General features: G+C 57.2%; 1 long non-coding RNA gene across 1 annotated transcript; it reads right to left on the reverse strand.

Annotated features, from left to right (window-relative positions):
- Positions 1-1,870: 1,870 nt before the first annotated feature.
- LOC122425126 lies at positions 1,871-5,125 on the reverse strand. Its single transcript, XR_006264712.1, has 3 exons — positions 5,060-5,125; positions 3,901-4,115; positions 1,871-2,645 (listed from the first exon to the last, which is right to left on the reverse strand). It is a non-coding gene; the product is annotated as an uncharacterized LOC122425126 (long non-coding RNA).
- Positions 5,126-9,963: the final 4,838 nt, after the last annotated feature.

A 9,963-nucleotide genomic window follows, 5' to 3' on the forward strand; every position in this document is an offset into this window, starting at 1 on the left:
CCTGTGTGATGCGCAAATCGACATCTATTTCTACTCCTGTGTTTAAAAAGAATCAACTCTGCAGGTATGTAACACAGAGCAGCCAGTGCTGAAATCACAAGATAACTTGGCCTCTGACAGGCTTGTGACCGCCTTTCTCTGCACCTGGCCTCTGGAAACCCCTGGGCTGCCTGCCGCTTAAACACCCTCCACACAGCCTGAGCCGCAACCAAGCTGCCTCGTGCCAACACTGCCACCCTGTGGCCGAGCAGCGTCAGAGCCGGCGTCTTCTCACCCTTTGGCTGGGGGGAGTTCCCGCCACCTCTCCCCCTTGTATCTCCTTTTATTAATGATCAACTCAGCTCAATTCAGGCAGACCCCTCCTGTGCTTCTCCTTGCCCAGTCACCTCTGGAAATCACGCTCTGAAACCCGTGACCTCTCCTTCCGATTCTCGATCCAGTTATGTGCCTCCTCTCACCCGAGACGGTCTGCTCTCCTCGTTAAGGATCAGGGGGCTCTGAAGAGGCTGGTGGTACTGGCCGTGCTGTGGTTTGTTTGGGGAGCTCACCACGCCTCCCCAGGCCCCAAGCCCCTCGCACACCTGTTCTGCAGACATGAACCGCCTGTGTCCTCCCGCCCTCACTCACAGGAGGTCTGACCCAGAGGAGACCCTAGCAGGGGCTGTCGAGGGATAACGCTGCAAGGCTCTGCCTGAGGTCTGTTCTGTGGGCCTTCCTCTGGGCCGAGGCCCCGTGGCTTGGAGCTGAGACCCACGGCCTTCCCCCGGCCCACTGACGAGTACGCTGCAGAGGTTTCTCTCCTCTTCTGAAATCGCATTCATAGATAGCATTACCTACTTGCAACCCATAATCTAAGCAAATCAATACAACGCCCAAGTTGTACTATGAAAGGAGAAGTACTTGTCACAGAATAACACGTGTGTCGTGACATGAACGCTCAGGCAGGACTGTGTGTACAGGAGAGAGGGTCAAGCTCTCAAGTGATTGTACCTATTTATTATTATTATTATTATTATTACTGTTTTGGATGCGCTGGGGCTTTGCTGCTGCACGCGGGCGTCCTCTGGTTGTGCCCAGCCAGGGCTTCTCTTGGTTGCAGCGTGCAGGCTTCTCATCGCGGTGGCTTCTCTTGTTGCGGAGCCCAGGCTGCAGGGGGCAGGCTCAGTACCTGTGGCACATGGGCTTACTGAATCGCGGCATGTGGGATCTTAGTTCCCAGGCCAGGGATCGAACATGTGCCCCCTGCACTGGCAAGCGGATTCTTAACGACTGGACCACTAGGGAAGTCCCCTTATTTAAAAAAAATTTTTTTTTAAATTTATGGCATGTGGGATCTTAGTTCCCAGACTGGGGATTGAACCTGTGTCCCCTGCAGTGGAAGCACAGACTCTTAACCACTGGGACGCCATGGAAGTCCTTGATGTTACAATGAATGTGTTTAGGCCTGAGAGAAATAGGACTCTCTATAACTGAAAAATGTAAGGGCTGAAACATACGTTTATGCACATGGGTAGAATGTTCTGTGTATACAACAGCTGCAGGTGCAGACTCAGCCAGGTGTGGTTTACGGTAACTGGGGCTGCAGGTGGTGTTATGAAACGGTGAGCAACTCTTGGCAAAGTCCGGGCAGACAGAAAGCATTGCCTTCCTTGATTTACACAGTGTTTCCACCCCTGGCAAGTTCATGTGTATTTAAAAAATATATAAAATAACCTTGCAAAATATAATAAAACCGCCGTGTGTTTAAATGCAAAATAGAGTGAGATTTTAGACTCTGGAGATCACAAACGGGGTGCCGACAGGTCTGCCTGGCGGGACAGTCCTGTGTGTTGAGATGTCCAGCTCCTGGGATCCTGTCTGCTGAGTGGGAGTAGCCCCGCCCTCCCAGCTACCGGAATGAACATAAACACCCCGTAAAAGTCCACATGCCCCTGGGGGATAAAACTCCCTTTGAGAAATCCAAGTTTAGAAAGGAGTCTGGCAGCTGCAGGGGCCAGGCTTGACTCTGCAGCCTTGGAGAAAGGGTTCCCTGAACCTCAGTTCTGTCCTCTATCAAATGGGGCTTTTTGCTGTGAGGTAAGGTGGTGCATTCTCTTCCCTCCCCTGCCGTCCTCGGCCAGACCTCGAAGCCCTCACTCTTCCTCCCACTCGAAGAAGCTGAGCTGCCGGCCCACCTAGCCCTGTGTGCTTCCAGAAGCTTCCATGGGCTGGCCTTGCATTGCATCTGTGATCCCTCACGTTCCTAAAGCCTCTGCCCTCCAGAAGTCTGGCCCTCTCTAGGCTTCCGATTCCTTCACGCACATGTTGCTGGGACACCGGCTTACTGTGGGCATGGGAACACCCGGGGAGGGTGTGACAGGAGCGCAGACTGGGGCGCGGATCTAAGGCGCAGCAGAGAGGGCTTCCTGGAGGAGGGGGTATCTGAGCAGAGCTCGGCAGGTGGGGAGACTTTGGACGTGGAGCTCTGAGGACAAGAGCATCGTGAGTAGAGTGAGTTGGGGTCGGCGTCTAGGGGCTGGGACGTGGGAGGTGGTCAGAGAGTCACTCTGTTGGTCAGGGCCGAGTTCAGGTCCTCTGTGGTCTGCCTTGCACACAGCATCCCTGCTCCTGGGTCTCCCGGCCTCCAGCACGCTCCTCCGATCCTTCTGCCAAGAGAAATCTTCCCCAGATTTACCGTTAACCTTGTCCAGCCCTGCTCAGACCCTCTGTGGCTTCCGGCTCCCGCAGGACATTCAGGCCTTGACAAGTTGGACTGACCTCTGTACTTGCTCACACCATCTGGTTTATTCATTTCTTCACTCAGTATGTACTGAACATGTACGTGTACCAGATCCTGCTCTGAGAGTGCTCAGTCGTGTCCGATTCTTTGTGATCCCGTGGACTGTAGCCCGCCAGGCTGCTGTGTCCATGGGATTACCCAGGCAAGGATACTGGAGTGGGTTGCCATTTCCTACTCCAGGGGACCATCCCAACCCAGGGATCGAACCCGTGTCTCTGGCATCTCCTGCATTGCAGGCACGTTCTTTACCACCTGAAACACAAGGGAAGCCCAGTCCTGCTCTAGAGGCCGGGCAATTAAAACCAAACAGAGATGTTCCTGGCCTCATGGGGTTGACAATTTGATGAGGAAACAGACAATAAAGAAAAGACAAAAATGTTAAGATGACAGAGTTACCAGCAGGTTGGGCTTCCCAGGTGGCTCAGTGGTAAATGCAGGAGAGGCAGGAGACGCAGGCACGATCCCTAGGTTGGGAAGATCCCCTGGAGTAGGAAACGGCAACCCGCTCCAGGATTCTTGGCCTGAGAATCCCATGGACAGAGGGGCCTGGCAGGCTACAGTCCATGGGGCCGCATAGAGTCAGGTATGACCGGGCGACTGAGCAGGTAGAAAGAAAAATGGTCAGGGTACAGAAATCAAGGGAGTTTTCTTAAATATGTAAGTTCTAAACGTTAAGGGTTGATCAGATACCATTTTTGTCCTTCCTGATTTAAAAAGAAAAATCCAGAGTTTGTTCCTGTGAAGGTTTTGTGTGTAATTCTGAGGATGAATTCTGATCGGACTTGGTTGATCTTCACTGTCTCACTTCCCTTGGCCAGGGATTCGTTTGGGGAAGGGCACAAGTTCATTTTGGCTGATAGTATTTACAAGAAACTCTGTCAGGTACTTCTGGGAACAATTTTCCTAGAAAGAGATGTGCATCGAGAAAGACTTTTAGCCATAGCTTCCCTTCATTTTTGAGTGAACTGCTATCATGAGGGGACGTGACAGTGGGGCTGTGGCAGCCATTTTGTGACCATGAGGGGAGATGGCATGGCATGCAAAGAATCAGAGTGGCAACATAGAGAACCTTGCTACTTCAGTGACATCGCTGAGCCCCTGGACAAGAGCAGGACCCTTACCTTGGGATTTCTTGTGTGGTCAAAACTGATGTCTCAGGCAACACTTTTTTATTTCTGTGTTGCTGGTTATCTCTGTGCTGAGTTGTGACTTCCCTCAGGCCTCAGGCAGGTGGAACAGGCTGAGTGGCTGGAGCCCCAGGCTGGTAGCTTCTGACCTCAGCAAGTGCCTTCTGTTCCCCCAGCAGCTGACCCACACTCACACACCTCTGCGCACCCTGGAGGGATGGGGCAGAGGTTGGGAAGCCTTTCGTGAGGTCCGATAAGTCCAGTCCTACTGTTGACAACCAAGCCCATCCTCAGTACTCACCCTCTGCTCCAATCGTTTGAAATTACTCATGGTTCCCCAGACAGCCCAGGCCCTGTCCAGCTCCATGCTTTTGTACTTGCGGTTCTCTCTGCCTGAATGCCCTTTCTGGCAAACTCCTACTCACCCTTCAAAACCCAGTTTGAGACGGAACGTTGCCTGTGGTGTGGAACGTCTCCGAGCCGCGGCCCCCGTGTCCCTTCTGCGCTTCCTCCGCCCCGTCAGTCCCTCCCTTGGCGAGCGGTCTGTCCTGCCGCGGCCTGGGCGTTCCACAAATCCACAGACTCACTTTCCTTTATACCTGTGGTCCCTGTTCCTAGTTCAAGGCCTGGAGGCCTCCACCGGGAAGCTGATGGTTTCTGTTGGCGAGACAGTGAGCGCATGAGTGTTCTCAGCTGGCGGAGCAACGGCAGAGGTGGCAGCAGCACCGTGGCTGTTCCGAGGTGACGCCGCACGGAGGCAGCTGGGGCGGCCTGTGGCTCTCGGGGCAGGTGGAGGCCTGCCCGCTCCCAGGCCGCCCGCCTCTCTCTAATCTCTGCTCTTCTCTGCGTCTCGCCGGGCAGCCTCCCAGGGGCCGGTCCCTCCCTCGATCTCCCTTAGGCCTCTGCCAGCTCAGCTAGCCTCTCCGCCATCTCTGGGGTTCTGGGAACACCCACCCCACACCTCGGACGTCAGAGCGGGGGCAGATGATAGTCCTCCCCTCTTTGGGGAAAGTTAATTAGGCTGGGTTCCGCGAACCACTTTGAAGGGGAAAAAAAATACTGCACGCAGCAGTCGCTTATCAGAACAGTTATTACCTGGAGGCTTGCCTCTCCCCTCTGCTGGGGCAGGCTGTGTCCCCATTCCACTACATACCTGTTTTTCTAGAAAATCCAACTCCTGAAAGCCAGGCGCTTGGGTGCGCAGAGCGAGGGAGGTGAGTTCGGGTTCCCTCTGGGCGGGGCCCCGGCCGCTGAGAACTGGTTCCCGGTTGCCCCAGGGATGCTGGGCTTCAGGGAGGGAGGAGGTAGGGCTTCCAGGCCAGTGACCCCGGCGGGGCCTCTGCAGCTCAGCACAGTGGCGGAGGCACTTCTGGGTCTCTCGGAACCAGAACACAGCAGGACTTAAGCGCGCAGAGCGCCTGCCTCTGCTGACTGTCAGGACCAGGCACACGGGGTCCCCGCCGCCCCCAGGGGGAGGCTGGCGAGGGATCTGGGCTTGCTTCCCCAGGGACCACCCAGCCCGCTGGCCCGCTATGGGGCAGACTCCAGCTCAGAGCTGCGGAGCCAGCTGGCGGCTGCCAGGATGCCAGCTTTGGTTGGAAAGGCCCTGCCGGGCCGCGGGCGGGCAGCGCGGTGGACCCTTGCGTGGCCGGAGCGGTCCCCCGAGATGCCTGGCATGTCCCCTCTGCCCTGTCCTGAGTTGGGAGCAGAGGCTCAGAGGGGTCTGGCCTCTGGTTAACAGGCCCCCAGCTGGGTGAGGGGAGGGGGTAGCCGCCAGGCAGGCAGGTGAGGCTTGGCAGAGGGGAGCTCTCTGAGCTTTTATGGGGCTTCAGAAGTTTGGCAGGGTGCAGCTCGAGGTGGGCAACGCTTCCTTCTCGGGGCGGGGGGAGGACCCCTCCCTGTCTTGGGTCCTGGCGTACCTGCCGGGCAACAGGTGAGCCTCAGAAGCAGCCCGTTGATGGCTCCACGTGGGTGATTGGGGGGGCCCCCACGGAGGCCTGCGGGGAGGGACCTCCGGCTCCAGATGAAAGGCCAGAGGTGCCCCCGTCTCCCCAGCTCCCCACCTGGAGCCCGGGACCCCAGAGCCTGCTGGGAAACCGAAGTGCTTCCTTTTCACCCTGTCCCACCTGCTGCATCCTCTCAGCCTCGGAAAGGGCGTCCCAGCTGGGCCTGCAGGGACTGTCGGGGCCCCCAGATCGGAGGGTGCCATTGGTGGCTGCGCTCCCTCACCTCTCTGAGCCTCAGTGTCCCCTTCTGTAAAATGGGGGTGAGAACGAACGCCCCCGCCCCGGCATCCCGAGAGGGTCTCGGAGGAGAATAAACGAGGTGAGGCCCGGCTGAATCGGGGGCTCCCCGGCGCTGACCCGGCTCGTGCGGACACTGAGGATGGAGACAGTGAGCCTGGGGACACCACATCCCGACGGTGAGCAGCAGGACAGGCCTGGCTGGCGTCTGCCCGCCAACAGACCCTGAGCCCGTGTTTGCCCCCCGAGGAACCCTCAAAAGCGAACGTCGAGGGAGACTGAAGTCCGGGAGGACGCCGGCAACGGGGTGACGGCAGGGACCAGGTGTCTCGAGGGCTCGTTATGTGCCGGCCCCTTGTCTCAAATGCTTCACGTGTCCTGACTCATCGACGGCCTGCCCGCCCAGTCCAGGAGGCTGGTGTTTTATGGCCGTTCTCAACCTGGGGGTGAGGAACTGAAGCCCAGGGAGGTGGGGTCACGGCCTGCGGACATCCCACGCAGGCACAGAGCAGAGCCCGAGGGTCTGAGCCGGCCAAGCTCCGCAGCCGCCGCTTCTAACCCCGAGGTCACGCTGCCGTCCAGAGCACGGGCGCTCGGAATCGTCACACTGCACAGAAGCGTGGGATCTATGCTGCAAAGCAGGAGAAAGGAACCTGGGAGATGCCCGCTGTCCTTCCCAGACCCAGCCTTCTGCTCACACGCCATCCACGACTGCCCAGGGCCTGTGGGACTAATGCAGGGCCCTGGGTCCCCTGAGCCTACGTGTGCCTCACCCTCTGCCACCCACTCACCTGCCCGCCACGCCTTGTCCAGCCTGGCCCTCCTGACCCCCTTGCTCCCTGGCACTGTGCCCAGCCCCTCCCCCCTTTCCCCACGCCCAGCTCGAGGCCACCTTGACTCCCGAGTCACCAACACCCCCACTGCCGCTCAGCTGGGGAGTTCCCAGTCCTGCCAGGGGGACACCGCGCTGCTGGAGGCTGACATGTGCTGGGTTCAATACCGTGACCGTCCAGTAGACGCTGAAGGGTCATAAAAGTCTGGAGAATGGGAAAGCAAAGGCGATGGAAGGTCTCAGCTGGCTCCCTCCCCAGGAGGTGGGTGCTGTTATACACAGGCTTTGTGTGGTTTCAGAGTGTTTCCTTCCACTTCCACAGAAAGCGGGAAGCCCCACCATTTCATTTCTTATTTCAGATCTATCCCAGGGAATCAGTAAGTCCCCGTAGAGCCTAAGCCCCCCTCATGGGGTTCACGTTGGGTCCTGTCCTCCAAAACAGTGGACCCCCAAGAAGCTGCTGTATTGAGTTGCAAAGGTGGGCAAGAAAGAGGGTCTTCACTGGATTCTGGTCAGAAGGGTCAGGGGCTCTGGGCACCCCATCAAATGAGGGGTGTGTGGGGGGAGATAGTGCTCAGTCATGTCTGATTCTTTGCAACCCCTTGGATTGTAGCCCATCGGGTTCTGTCCATGGGGTTTCCCAGGCAAGAGTACTGGAGGGGGTTGCCATTTCCTTCTCCAGGGGATCTTCCTGACCCAGGGATCAAACCCAAGTCTCTTGCATCTCCTGAATCGGCAGGCGATTCTGTACTGGTGCACCACTTGGGCAGAAAATGAGGGGGGTCACTAAGTAACCCCGGCAGCCCAGAGGTCCGGCCCCCCAGAGGTGAGTGCCTCTGCCCGTCGGCTCCCCACCCCGCGCCCCATGGGCTGCAGCATGGCTGTACGGGCGGCCACTCCTGCTGGCGAATGAAAGGGAAGAAGCGCAGTGTGAAGAGGCGGGAGGATGGTGCCGGCCAGGGAGCCCGGGACCTCACCCACCGTCCAGGCTGGAGCCTCGGAGGCCGGGCTGTCCCTCCGGGCCCAGGCCGGGAGAGCCCAGGGCCCAGAGACTGGAGGGGCTCCCTGGCCGCCCCCCAGCCAACACCGTGGAGGAATCGGAGGCTACTAAGTCAGAAGGACTGCGGGCAGCCTGGCTTCGGAGCCATTCATCACCTGTGGCAATTCCAAGAATGCGAAGCCAGAGGAGAAGGGAGGGGGCCGGGTGGGGGGTGCCCTGCCTTTCCCTGGGGCAGCAGAGGACCCAGAGCCTCGGCATCTGGAGAAGACTCGGACCCACAGAGCAGTGGGGGACGCTGGCTTGTAGGGGATGCCCACTGCCTGCCAGGCGCTGCCGTGAGCCTCATGGCACTGGGCGCGGTCACACCGCTGGGGCCCGGCAGGGCCAGGACTCACAGCTGTGCTCACACACCGATGGGCAGCGCTCTGCAGGAACCCCTGCGGGCAGGCCTGCTGTCTGTTCCGCTCTCCGCGTGGCTCAGAGGAGCCGCCGAGGCCCTCAGAGGTGTCGCGTCAGCCTCTCGCTCACTCTCTGCAGCCGCAAGCACGTGCTGCCTCAGGGCCTTCGCACTTGTTCAGTTGCTCATTCATGTCTGACTCTCTGCGACCCCGTGGACTGTAGCCCGCCCGGCTCTCCTGTCCATGGGGTCTCCCAGGCAGGAACACTGGAGTGGGTTGCCCTTTCCTCCTCCAGGGGAATCTCACTGACCTCCAGGGGAATCTCACCAACCTCGGGATCGAATGCAGGTCTCCTGCATTGGCTTCTTTACCTCTGAGCCACTGGGGAAGCCCCAGCTGGGCTGCGGTGGTCCCCTGTTCACCGCAGGGCGCAGATGTACCTGAAGGCTGTGTCCTGCATCAGGCGCCTACCCTGCGGTTCTGCTGCCAGTTCAGTTCAGTTCAGTTCAGTCGCTCAGTCGTGTCCGACTCTTTGAGACCCCATGAAGCGCAGCACGCCAGGCCTCCTGTCCATCACCAGCTCCTGGAGTTTACTCAGACTCATGCCCATCGAGTCGGTGATGCCATCCAGCCATCTCATCCTCTGTCGTCCCCTTCTCCTCCTGCCCCCAATCCCTCCCAGCATCAGGGTCTTTTCCAATGAGTCAACTCTTCGCATGAGGTGGCCAAAGTATTGGAGTTTCAGCTTTAGCATCAGTCCTTCCATTGAACACCCAGGACTGAGCTCCTTTAGGACGGACTGGTTGGATCTCCTTGCTGTCCAAGGGACTCTCAAGAGTCTTCTCCAACACCACAGTTGAAAAGCATCAATACTTCAGTGCTCAGCTTTCTTTATAGTCCAACTCTCACATCCATAATGACCACTGGAAAAACCATAGCCTTGACTAGATGGACCTTTGTTGGCAAAGTAATGTCTCTGCTTTTTAATATGCTATCTAGGTTGGTCATAACTTTCCTTCCAAGGAGTAAGCGTCTTTTAATTTCATGGCTGCCGTCACCATCTGCAGTGATTTTGGAGCCCCCAAAAATAAAGTCTGACACTGTTTCCACTGTCTCCCCATCTATTTCCCATGAGGTGATGGGACCAGATGCCATGATCTTAGTTTTCTGAATGTTAAGCTTTAAGCCAACTTTTTCACTCTCCTCTTTCACTTTCATCAAGAGGCTTTTTAGTTCCTCTTCACTCTGCCATAAGGGTGGTGTCATCTGAGGTTATTGATATTGATATTTCTCCCAGCAATCTTGATTCCAGCTTGTGCTTCTTCCAGCCCAGCGTTTCTCATGATGTACTCTGCATATAAGTTAAATAAGGAGGGTGACAATATACAGCCTTGACGTACTCCTTTTCCTATTTGGAACCAGTCTGTTGGTCCATGTCCAGTTCTAACTGTTGCTTCTTGACCTGCATACAGGTTTCTCAAGAGGCAGGTCAGGTGGTCTGGTATTCCCATCTCTTTCAGAATTTTCCACAATTTATTGTGATGCACACAGTCAAAGGCTTTGGTGTAGTCAATAAAGCAGGAA

The sequence above is a fragment of the Cervus canadensis genome, chromosome 22, assembly GCF_019320065.1.
Source record: "Cervus canadensis isolate Bull #8, Minnesota chromosome 22, ASM1932006v1, whole genome shotgun sequence".
NCBI lineage: Eukaryota > Metazoa > Chordata > Mammalia > Artiodactyla > Cervidae > Cervus > Cervus canadensis.